Source organism: Salminus brasiliensis, chromosome 2, assembly GCF_030463535.1.
Source record: "Salminus brasiliensis chromosome 2, fSalBra1.hap2, whole genome shotgun sequence".
In the NCBI taxonomy this organism is placed as follows: Eukaryota; Metazoa; Chordata; class Actinopteri; order Characiformes; family Bryconidae; genus Salminus; species Salminus brasiliensis.
The window spans coordinates 1792005-1805382 of record NC_132879.1 but is presented as its reverse complement, the minus strand read 5'-3'; the positions used below and the strand labels follow the sequence as shown (position 1 = coordinate 1805382).

Here is a 13378-nt window from a genome sequence, read left to right as displayed (position 1 = left end):
ATTATAATACAGTATAGTGGAGAATAATACAGTGTAGTGGAGAATAATACAGTGTAGTAGATTATAATACAGTGTAGTGGAGAATAATACAGTGTAGTAGATTATAATACAGTATAGTGGAGAATAATACAGTGTAGTGGAGAATAATACAGTGTAGTGAAGTATAATACAGTGTAGTGGAGAATAATACAGTGTAGTAGATTATAATACAGTGTAGAGGAGAATAATACAGTATAGTGGAGAATAATACAGTGTAGTAGATTATAATACAGTATAGTGGAGAATAATAGAGTGTAGTGGAGAATAATACAGTATAGTGGAGAATAATACAGTGTAGTAGAGTATAGTACTGTGTAGTGGATTATAATACAGTATAGTGGAGAATAATACAGTATAGTGGAGAATAATACAGTGTAGTAGATTATAATACAGTATAGTGGAGAATAATACAGTATAGTGGAGAATAATACAGTGTAGTGGAGAATAATACAGTATAGTGGAGAATAATACAGTATAGTGGAGAATAATACAGTGTAGTAGATTATAATACAGTATAGTGGAGAATAATACAGTGTAGTGGAGAATAATACAGTATAGTGGAGAATAATACAGTGTAGTAGAGTATAGTACTGTGTAGTGGATTATAAGAGTATGGTAGACTATAGTACCAAACAGTGAAGTATAATACAGTGTAGTGGAGAATACTACAGTACTGTAGTTGACATTACACACAGACACAGAGACAGATATATATACAAATTTAGACTCTACGATCTTTATAGTAGCATTAGGAATATTCGTCATTCAATTTTAAGATAAAAGCCATTGGTTTGTACTGAGTTTTGGTCTGTGATGAAAGCTGAGAGTGAAGTTTGCTGTGACAGCAGTAGTGCTCTCCTCTCGGCTTCAGCACCGTGGACAGCGTCTAGCCTGGCCCCAGCCAGAGTCTGCCCTCAGGGAGCTGTAATTCAATACCGTTTATTTCAGTACAGTTAATTTATGTAGAGCGTTACACACTCGCCATTGTCCCAGAGCACCACAGAGCATTTATAATTCACACCTGAGCTGAAGCAACAGGAGGCCTGTTTATCAATGGCCTCAATGCTATACAACAGAACGGTCACATCACCTTTCATTGATGCCAGAGTAAATCACTGCAAGGGGATTTAAAACTAGGGTTTAACACACCTAGTTTTAAAACACACCTGCACATGCAGTACAAGTCAAAAGTTTGGAAACACCTGATATGGTATGTTTTTCATAATCTTAAAGTCATTTTAGTCAAAATGCTTATGAGTAAAAGTTTTAAAGAAGAAAAAAATATATAACTATTCAATTTAATAGACTTTTAATGTCATTCAATCATTAGACTTTGTTGGCAAATAAAGCAATATATATATTGCTATATATATATATATAATTGATGTCTGTATATTCTGTGTATATTTAGTATATACTTTTTGTATTTAGTATATAATCTGCAGATTCAGCACGTTTAATTCTGTATATTTAGTATATTACTGTATTTTCAGTATATTTAGTCCTGTATATTTGGCATATTTATTGTATATTTAGTTTTATATTTATGATTTATTTCATAAGAAGTATGTTTTTAGTTTATTTAGTATTATTTAGTCCTGTAATTTAGTATGTTATGTATGTTGACCTATGTGAATTTAGTGTATTCCGTATATTTAGTACATTTCTGTTATGTATAAAATTATGTTTAGTCCTATTACTTATAGATTTATATATATATATATATATATATATATATATATATATATATATATATATATAGCTAATATTCCATACTTAAAATAAAAAAACACTTAGAAAAACGCTTCTTTATGAAACCAAAGCTCTTCTATAGCATCACTGAAAGAACCCTTTGCAGCACCTCAATTTTTAAGAGTGTATCTAAATGTTTTTAACTCTGACAGACATCCTTATAGACAGGAAGTTTTAAAATAAACAAATAAACAAACACATACATACATACATCATATATATCTGAATGCAGTAGCCACTCCGCCGGCGTATCCGGGAGCGCAGCGTATTTGGGTTATTAATTACAGGCCGCTGCTCTCTGGTGTGTAATGCTGAAGTCCCTGGAGTGGCAGGTCTTTACTAATGAGATTCAACCTGTGTGATTTACAGTAGCCTAAACTCACTGAAGCCTCGAGCTGCTGAACAACAGCAGCAGCAGCAGCAGCAGCAGCAGTGGATTATGGGTGAACGTGACTCTATAAATCACTAATATGTCCTTCAGGTATTCCTTTTGAGGTTTTCTGTTAAGTCTCAGACTCTGTTTACACCTGGCCTGTTCATGTGACTAGTATATGGATGGTATACACCACCATAGCATTAGGACCACCTTCCTAAATGCCAGGCAGTTGTGGTTAAATCCCGGGATTTATCAAATAATGAAATGGTGGTGGTTGGTGTAGGAAGAGCTATTCAATTCAATTTTACCTGAACTGACTATAGGGATTGTGACCATCTTCAATTTACACCTGGGAATCCAATCTTTGGTCGTATGCAAAAGTTTGGACACCCTACATGTAAATTGATTAAATAAGTGTTATTAAAACAGTTCATTTTAGAGGACACTTAATAACACATATTTAATTGTTTTAGGGGACAGTACATTATGTATAAGTGTAATAAGTGCAATATATATCAGTGTAAACAAATGATATTTAGTCCAATATGTTAAATTCAGGACATTCTGTCTAAAATGTGCTGGAACTGCTATAATTAGGTTTCTGTTAGAGGATTTGTTTACGTATTTACATTTATTTATACTTAGGGTGTCCAAACTTTTGCATATGAGCAGGCAGAGCTCAGGGGAACGGCTGTATATCTGGTGTTTGTTCTCTGTATTGATTTCCCATTCTAATGCTCTGACAGGGCTGAGATGTAAGTATAGGTTTTTAGTCTCTGCTGCGAATCCCTGGACGCTCCGAGCACTCGATACGTTTCACTGAGCAGTATGTTTTTGCTGAAATGGGACCGAACCCTGTGTTAGCCCGTCCAGAGTAATTACTTTCATTTTGCTTTAATGTGCAAAAACCTTGTATCTCCAAAAACAGAGGCTTTACATGAGGAGGAAAAAAAAACCTTCTTAACTTTCAATGGAAGTCAATGTGAAAGATTTTATTCCAGGTAATTTCTATTGGAACATTTCTATTGGTCCGTTCAACAGCAAAATGGAGATACAAGGTTTGTGCATAATTAGGGTCTGATCTTACACCCTGCGCAAGACACGTTGCGATGCTCATTGCTGTCTTACACCCCGCCAACAGTCTATTTTCACTCTTTCCAACTGTCTCATTTTAACAGCAGCGCTGCTTGTGAGTATATCTACGCTGATGGGTGCGGTGGTCTCGAAATGAGGGGTGTTCAGGTCAATTTCTGCCGTGTATCTTGGCAACAGAAACACAAGAGCTCCACTGACTGAAAACAACCTAAGCAGACATCAACAGTCAGACCGGCATATTTTTTTACTGGTAAGAATGTGAGTGTGGGGTCGAGGCTAAAAGCTAACCAGCTATGATCACATTTGCGCTGAGAGGACACAGAGAGAGGACAGCAGCACTATCCACCACTTACAGTGTTTCTGTTACAGGGTTAAACTGTGCTATAATATGGGGGCTCTGTGAGCCGTTGCCAGGGGCCACCAACCAGCCATCCAGAGCAGAGCTTATGATTTTTCTTCAGGAGACCGCTATAAAAATAAAACCAGTGGGAAAAGAACAGGGTGGTGAATAGGCTTGTAAAACCGTATCTGAGCATTTTCCGCCCCAATCAGAGTCACACACTTACTGTTCACACCCTGGTCAACACCTTAAACGCTCAGTACCTGCGTCTTTATCAGCTTTAAAAACGCAGACTGTGTTTACTTCTCTAATAAACTCGTCATTTCAGAGACAGCGACACCGAGACATGGTCCACTGGCTTCAGCATATGCTGCATGTTATCTCTTCTGACCACCATCTGTGTGGCAAATTCCCGCTCTCATTTACTCTCCCTAGTTTGTAGTGGACATGGTGGGAACTAGGGGAGGAACTCTGTGTGGTATTGGGAATGTAATCAGCTCAGACTCTAGACTGCACTGTTTATTTACAGCCTGGCCAGAGACTACTGCCGGCCCCACAGGTGACCACAGGAAACCTTACTGGCCACTTTATTAGAAACAAAGACCTTGTACTTCCACTCACTGGCCACTTTATTAGAAACACCTCACTTGCGTCTCCACTCACTGGCCACTTTATTAGAAACACCTACCTTGTGCTTCCACTCACTGGCCACTTTATTAGAAACACCTCACTTGCGTCTCCACTCACTGGCCACTTTAATAGAAACACCTACCTTGTGCTTCCACTCACTGGCCACTTTATTAGAAACACCTCACTTGTGCTTCCACTCACTGGCCACTTTATTAGAAACACCTACCTTGCGCTTTCACTCTCTGGCCACTTTATTAGAAGCACCTCACTTGTGCTTCCACTCACTGGCCACTTTATTAGAAACACCTACCTTGCGCTTCCACTCACTGGCCACTTTATTAGAAACACCTCACTTGTGCTTCCACTCTCTGGCCACTTTATTAGAAACACCTACCTTGCGCTTCCACTCACTGGCCACTTTAATAGAAACACCTACCTTGTGCTTCCACTCACTGGCCACTTTATTAGAAACACCTCACTTGTGCTTCCACTCACTGGCCACTTTATTAGAAACACCTACCTTGCGCTTTCACTCTCTGGCCACTTTATTAGAAACACCTCACTTGTGCTTCCACTCACTGGCCACTTTATTAGAAACACCTACCTTGCGCTTCCACTCTCTGGCCACTTTATTAAAAACACCTCACTTGCGTCTCCACTCTCTGGCCACTTTATTAGAAACACCTCACTTGTGCTTCCACTCACTGGCCACTTTATTAGAAACACCTACCTTGCACTTCAACTCACTGGCCACTTTATTAGAAACACCTCACTTGCACTTCCACTCACTGGCCACTTTATTAGAAACACCTCACTTGCGCTTCCACTCTCTGGCCACTTTATTAGAAACACTTACCTTGCGCTTCCACTCACTGGCCACTTTGTTAGAAACACCTACCTTGCGCTTCCACTCACTGGCCACTTTATTAGAAACACCTCACTTGCGCTTCCACTCTCTGGCCACTTTATTAGAAACACCTACCTTGCGCTTCCACTCACTGGCCACTTTATTAGAAACACGTCACTTGCGCTTCCACTCTCTGGCCACTTTATTAGAAACACCTACCTTGCGCTTCCACTCACTGGCCACTTTATTAGAAACACCTCACTTGCGCTTTCACTCTCTGGCCACTTTATTAGAAACACCTCACTTGTGCTTCCACTCACTGGCCACTTTATTAGAAACACCTCACTTGCGCTTTAACTTACTGGCCACTTTATTAGAAACACCCACCTTGCGTCTCCACTCACTGGCCACTTTATTAGAAACACCTCACTTGCGCTTCCACTCACTGGCCACTTTATTAGAAACACCTACCTTGCGCTTTCACTCTCTGGCCACTTTATTAGAAACACCTCACTTATGCTTCCACTCACTGGCCACTTTATTAGAAACACCTACCTTGTGCTTCCACTCTCTGGCCACTTTATTAGAAACACCTCACTTGCGCTTCCACTCTCTGGCCACTTTATTAGAAACACCTCACTTGCGCTTCCACTCTCTGGCCACTTTATTAGAAACACCTCACTTGCGCTTCCACTCACTGGCCACTTTATTAGAAACACGTCACTTGCGCTTCCACTCTCTGGCCACTTTATTAGAAACACCTCACTTGCGCTTCCACTCTCTGGCCACTTTATTAGAAACACCTACCTTGCTCTTCCACTCTCTGGCCACTTTATTAGAAACACCTCACTTGCGCTTCAACTCTCTGACCACTTTATTAGAAACACCTCACTTGCGCTTCCACTCTCTGGCCACTTTATTAGAAACACCTACCTTGCGCTTCCACTCTCTGGCCACTTTATTAGAAACCCCTACCTTGCGCTTCCACTCTCTGGCCACTTTATTAGAAACACCTCACTTGCGCTTCCACTCTCTGGCCACTTTATTAGAGGCTCGTGAGCGAGTTCAGCCTCGGAGAAGCGTCCCGCTCTACGTGCACGTGACTGCACCGTTAGTTCACCCTGTAGCTCGTGCTGCACTTTTAGCCAATCTACAGCTCTTATGTAGCTATATATGTAAATACACTATAGGGACAAAAGTATTGGGACACCTGCTCATTCATCGTTTCTTCTAAAATCAAGGGTGTTAATAATGGTTTATCCTGCTTTTGTTGGAGTAACTGTCTCTACTGTCCAGGGAAGAAGACTTTTCACTATATTCTGTTGGAACATTGCTGTGAGAATTGGATTGCATTCAGCGACAAGAGCGTTAGTGAGGTCAGGATGTTGGATAATGATGATCACCACTCCACCTCATCGATCTCCAACTCCCCAACTCATCCCATTCCAAAAGTTCTGGATGGAGCTCGACCCCCACCATCATCCCAGAGAACACAGTTCCTCCACTGCTCCCCAGCTCACTGCTATTGGCTGCATTTGCACATCTGTGTCACCCGTGTCCACAAACATTTGGACATTGTCACTTAAAACGTCACTTAAAACATTTTATTGCACATGATATGTGCAAAAGTTTGTGGACACCCCTTCTAACGAATGCACTCCGCTAATTTAGGTTGCACCCATTGCTGACACTAGCTTGTCTAGGCCCTGTATAGAAAAGGTACTGCCAATAGATTAGGACTCCCTGCAGCAGATAAGCTAGATGAACCTATTGGCACCATGCTGCCTAATAATGCCAGGCGTGGGCTAGAGGGGTGTATATCAAGCCCCCTAGCATTGAGGAGCTGTGGAGCAGTGCAAGGACTGTGTTCTCTGGAATGATGGTGGTGGTGGAGCTCCATCCAGTACTTAGGGAGTTGGGGATAACTGACCTCACTGACGCTGCAATCAAATCCTCACAGCAATGTTCCTCCAAAACCTAGTAGAAAGCCTTTCCCCCTGGACCTGTAGAGACAGTTACTCCAACATCAGCAGGATAAACTCTTTGATACCCTTGATTTCAGAAGAAAGTATGAATGGGCAGGTGTCCCAATACTTTTGTCACCGCAGTGTATATGGTAAAAGTTGGTGAACATGAATGAGTTAATGTTGGTCATCCACTTTTTATGACTTTAAATGGGCAATATTACTTACATTGTCAGTATAACGGGTTCTAGATGGCACTGTAGATGTTCCTTGGGCTCGTAACGACAGTGGAACCCTATTTGGTTCTATATAGCTAGAACAATCTGATATTAACTATGGGTGATTTTCCACCACTGGAAACACTCATTTCATCAGACAGCATGAATGGCTCTTTGTAGAACCGCTGCTTTTCCTAAAGAACCCTTAAAGAACCCTTAAAGAACCCTTAAAGAACCCTTTTTTAGTATCAGCACGGTTCCTTTATGTAGTGTCAGTGTGCCACAGCTGCAGCTTTAAGCAGTGGTAGCTCCTCCCCCTCTCCCCCCTGCAATGGTCTCTCCCAGCCCCGCTGCCCTGTGCTGTAGAGCCGTTTCACCATCGGTGGGAGAATCCACGCGGGGGAGGCGGAGGAGGAGCAGGAATGGCCTCGCGCGCCGGGACGTGAGCAGGATGCCAGCGGTGGACGTGCGCTGCGTTTACGGGGGATTTCTCGCGCCGCGGATGCTTCAGCTGCCACCGCCGCTCGTGCGGGACCCGGAGGCTCGTGCTCGCGCTCGCGCTCGCGCTCGCGCTTAGAGGAGCAGGCTCGTGCGCGCGCTCCAGCTGTGCTGCATCTGCACCTGCCCTGTACCTTCTTCTGCTCTTGCTGCTGCTTGTAACGTGAAGAAAGGTGAGTGTGTGTGTGTGTGTGTGTGTGTGTGTGTGTGTGTGCGCGCGCGCGCGTGTGTGCGTGTGTATATGTGCATGTTATTTGTGTTAATGACATCAACTTGCACCCCAGATGTGCTCGTGATGATGTGGTAACGTCAGAGTGCTGAGCAGCACGGATGACATTGTGAGTGAGTGAATGTGTGTGTGTGTGTGTGTGTGTGTGTGTGATTTAATGCATGACATGTTAGTGCTGTGTGTTAATACACGGTTGCAAAAACGTGCAGTGAATGAAAATAGCACATGCACACACACACACACACACACACACACACACACACACACACACACACACACACAGAGTGATGCATGATGTAATGCACTTCAGACAATGGCTGAGGATTCTCCTCAATTAGCCACACAGCATCTCTGAAGGCCTCCTGTGTGAAGGCTGAGGTGAATAAAGGGCAAAAGCTTAAAGCAAAGGAGCACACACACACACACACACACACACACACACACACTCACACACTCACACATAGACATATAGACATATAGATGGCTGGCACATCATATAAAAAAACCCGGTGTGAATAGAACCACACTGCAGTTCTCTTAGACATGCATCCCCACTCGGAGCAGTGTTCAGGCCCGCTCTACTATAAAGCATTATAGAGCATTAATGCATTAATTAATAATCAGCTGACAGTCTGCTGTGCTGTTCCAGTGCATCTGACTGGGCTTTGTTTCAGAGCACCGGTGGCTATAAAAAGGCAGCAGTAACATGCACACATGCAGTGGCCCCACGCTGACCGGTGTGTGATTATTACGAGACATCGGCCATTAATTTTTAACTGCTGATGTGTTTAACGTGAATGGCGTGATGAGGTCATGCTGCACAGTCGTTCACTAACCATTACCGGGCACTTGCAGTGTACTGATGCTGTATGGCAGTGCTATGCAAAGGCTTCCCAAAAAGAGTGTCCCTGTGACCCTGCTGTGCAGTGTGTATGCTTCCATTTATACATTTTATAGTAATGTAATTATTATTATTATCATTTTATGATAATAATGTTGAGATCCCTGCAATCAGTGGCGTTGGGTGGCCTTGCTGCTGGGGCTGTGTGGAAGGACATGCCAAGTAATTACATTTCTTTCATTCCAGCGTGTGTGTGTGTGTGTCTGTGTGTATTCAGACATTTTACTTGAACACAAATGATTCATGCATATTAATCTATATATTCAGAATATGCACAAGTAATGGTATATTACAAGTGGCAGTGTGTGTGTGTGTGTGTGTGTGTGTGTGCAAGCATTTACATGTGCATTCCTTCTTCAGAATATTTGTACGTGTGTGTATGTACATGCAGTATTACATACATCACTCTGTAATATAAGTACAGTACTATGCAAATTAGCCCTGTTAGGTACTACACTGCTATGTAGATTACCACTGTTGCATTAGTACTACAGTACTGTACTGATTAGCCCTGTTGTTAGGTACTACACTGCTATGTAGATTACCACTGTTGCATTAGTACTACAGTACTGTACTGATTAGCCCTGTTGTTAGGTACTACACTGCTATGTAGATTACCACTGTTGCATTAGTACTACAGTACTGTACTGATTAGCCCTGTTGTTAGGTACTACACTACTATGTAGATTACCACTGTTACATTAGTACTACAGTACTGTACTAATTAGCCCTGTTGTTAGGTACTACACTGCTATGTAGATTACCACTGTTGCATTAGTACTACAGTACTGTACTAATTAGCCCTGTTGTTAGGTAGTACACTGCTATGTAGATTACCACTGTTGCATTAGTACTACAGTACTGTACTGATTAGCCCTGTTGTTAGGTACTACACTGCTATGTAGATTACCACTGTTGCATTAGTACTACAGTACTGTACTGATTAGCCCTGTTGTTAGGTAGTACACTGCTATGTAGATTACCACTGTTGCATTAGTACTACAGTACTGTACTAATTTGCCCTGTTGTTAGGTACTACACTACTATGTAGATTACCACTGTTACATTAGTACTACAGTACTGTACTAATTAGCCCTGTTGTTAGGTACTACACTGCTATGTAGATTACCACTGTTGCATTAGTACTACAGTACTGTACTAATTAGCCCTGTTGTTATATAGTACACTGCTATGTAGATTACCACTGTTACATTAGTACTACAGTACTGTACTGATTAGCCCTGTTGTTAGGTAGTACACTGCTATGTAGATTACCACTGTTGCATTAGTACTACAGTACTGTGTAGATATATAACCCTGTTGTTAAGTACTACAGTACTATGTAAATTAACCCTGTTTGACTAGTACTACACTATTATGTACAGTAACCCAGTCATTTCAGTCATGATCAGTCATGATAGTGCAACAGTACTAAAATTGGTGAAATTCTAAACTTCTTAATATATTGAACTGTTTCCTAAGGAATCTTGGTGAGGTCAGAGACTTACAGCCCATACATAGCTTCCCACTGTCGAATTACTACTGTAGTACTATCAAGATTGACCCTGTTAAATTAGTGTTGTTATACATGTATAATGGTCCTCCTCCCTCTGCTCATTCATCCTGGATGGGTGTAATCTGATCCCTCCAGTGCTCATCAGAGGGGTTTTATCTCTGAATGCTGTCTCTGATGCCTGGCTCAGTACCTGGCCTGGAGATGGAGATGCAGAATTTGGGCTCTCTTTCTTCCTTTTTGGCCAGTTGCCTGCCTGCCTACAGTTTCAGTGCATTAATTCCCAGCCCAGTGTTTTTCACTGTGCCCTTGAACTTGTCAGCAAGCTTCAAATGGCTCTGTCTTGCCAGTAATACCCCCCCATCCCCCTGCGTAGACATGTGGTTTGGTCCAGAACTGGAGTACTTGACTGAGACAGCTTGTCAACCAATTATCAGCCTTGTCTTGAAAGAGATTTTGCAGAGATGGTCAGAAATCTTCTATAAGTGATATTATCATCCCATTAATATGAAGCTTTGTTGGTTGGTTGGAGGTCCAGTTCAATCAAAGTTGACTTTTGTTAGCTCTGATTGTAGTTTTTGGAAAGTGGATTGAGTGGAGGTTTCTACAACGACATAAAAAGCTAGTGCAGCAATCAGCCATAACATTAAAACCACCTAACTAATATTGTGTAGGTTCAACAGCTCTGACCTATTGACTCCACAAGGCCTCTGAAGATGTCCTGTGAAATCTGGACCTTCAGACATTTGCAGCACATCTTTAAAATCTGTAAGTTGAGCATCAGTGAGCATTGAGCACCATTGACCCATGTTGCTGGTTCACCAGTTGTCCTTCCTTGGAGCACCTTTAGTAGGTACTGACCACTTTATGCGGGGAACACCCAACAAGGCCGTCTTTTTTGGAGATGATCTGACCCTCAGTTTGCTCCTTGTCTTATGCTTGCACATCAGTTCCAAAAACTGACTGTTCCCTTGCTGCCTAGTATATTCACCCCTTGACAGGTCTATTGCAATCAGATAATCAGTGTTATAAATGAAACACACTATATGGACAAAAGTATTGGGACACCTGCTCATTCTCATTCATTTCTGCCCAAATCAAGGGAATTAAAAGGGGGTTATCCTTTGGCTTTTGGTGGAGTAACTGTCTCTAGGCTTTCTACTAGACCTTTGAAGAGCATTGCTGTATGGGTTTGAGTGAATTGAGTGACAAGAGTGTTACTGAGGTCTGGATGTTGGAAGATCACCACCCCACCTCACCTCTACTCCACAACACATCCCATAAGTACTGGACGGAGCAGCAGCCATCATTCCAGAGAACACAGTTCCACTGCTCCACAGCTTAATGCTGCATGGGGCCAATAGGTTCATGTTTAACAGCTCTACAGAGTCCTATTCTGTTGGCAGTTCTTCTCTACAGGAACTAAACAAGCTGTGTGTGTGCATTTGCACATCTGTGTCAGCAATGGGAGCAACCTAAAGTAGCTGTGGGTGTCCGCAAACATTTGGACATACAGTGTATGTGGGTTCAGCAGTTGCAGCAGTTGAGGTAGTCTAAACAGAACCTCCTGCTATTAACGTGATGTTTGATGGTTTGACCAACCTGGCCTAACTTGTCAACCAGTATGACTGGCTTGATGACCAGCTTCGTCAAGTTGTTCATGCTAATAGACCAGCTAGTCCATCCACCCCGAATGACTGTGTGCGCCATGCTGGCCCATAGCTAAGCCAGTTGGTCAGTTTAGGTTGGTTTAGGGTATATATTCATGGATGACCGGCCTTTCAACCACCTTCAACCATCCAAGACTAGGTTAGACCATCTGAAACCAGCTCCCAGCAAAAGCTGGTCTTGAGCTGGACGTTTCAGCAGTGACATCAAATACATTTAACAGCATTATTAATGGGAAAAACCCCTAAATACTGCAGATTCAGTGTGTTACTAAACTATCGCTGTTACCAAGCACAGAACTTTCCAAAAACCCACCTTGCATTTTAAGGTGTTTGTGGACCAGTTCTGAAGTTGGACTGGTTTGAAGGCCTGTAGGTGGGGTTAAATGGATGTGAAAGCACTTCACAGCTTTAACTGTAGGTTCTGGATGAGGCAGCAGTCTCTGCAGGCCTGGAGTGCTGATGGAGGATAGAAGCAGTGTTTGGCTTTATAAAATATGAAATATGGATGGTGTTCTTCATCATAGCCTGGATGCTTCCTCTCTGCCCCCTTTTCACAATACTGCTGCGTCATTCTTCCAGCGTAGGCTTTTACCTACCAGCTCCTGAGGGCAAGTAAGGGCAGATAAAGTGCCTTGCAAAAGTATTGAAAGCAGGGGTGTAACGATACGGATATGTTTATTTTACTTGATTATGAGGTGAAGATTTTGTTTCATTTTTTTATTTTATATGTTGAAATGTCTTTGTTTCGTACATCTTTAAATACATCTTTAGTTTCTAGATTAAAGGTTGGTTTACATGTTTAGAGTGAGGGGCTCATTGGTAATAATTTGTTATTTCAGTATTTCAATACTGTATTAGAATGAATTGCTCTGTTCCTTGAATATATTAATATTAATAAAAGTCATTACAATTACAATCATAACTACAGACAGTATTTTATACATATTTTCTAAAATCCCAATTAGAACTACCTAAATCTAAACAAGTGCCCTTCCTGAAGAAAATGCCCAAGTGGGTTCCACTTCCAGACAGCTGTTTATTCTGTTGCTATATGGTCATTAGGATGAACCTGTTTCTGCAAAGTGGTTGCTATGGTATCCCAAGTAGTTGCTAGGTTGCCATGCTGTTGCTATGGTATTTTTTAAGTGGTTGCTAAAATGTTCCAGGTGGTTGCTATGGCATCTGCTAAGGTATTACAGGTGGTTGCTAAGTTGGGTGTTGCTGAGTGGGTGTTATGGTGTTGATACAGGTTTTTAGGTTACCATGCAGTTCCTGTGGTATTTCAGGTGGTTGCTAAGGTGTTGCT

General features: G+C 42.0%; 1 protein-coding gene across 3 annotated transcripts in view; it reads left to right on the top strand.

Annotated features, from left to right (window-relative positions):
* Positions 1-7648: 7648 nt before the first annotated feature.
* The window catches only part of ppfia2 (PTPRF interacting protein alpha 2), a 206791-nt gene continuing 201061 nt past the window's right edge, over positions 7649-13378 (top strand). For all 3 annotated transcript variants that reach the window (XM_072674092.1, XM_072674091.1, XM_072674090.1), the window contains exon 1: positions 7649-7932. The gene's annotated coding sequence lies outside the window, so the exon portion shown is untranslated. The remainder of the gene's footprint in view (positions 7933-13378) is intronic.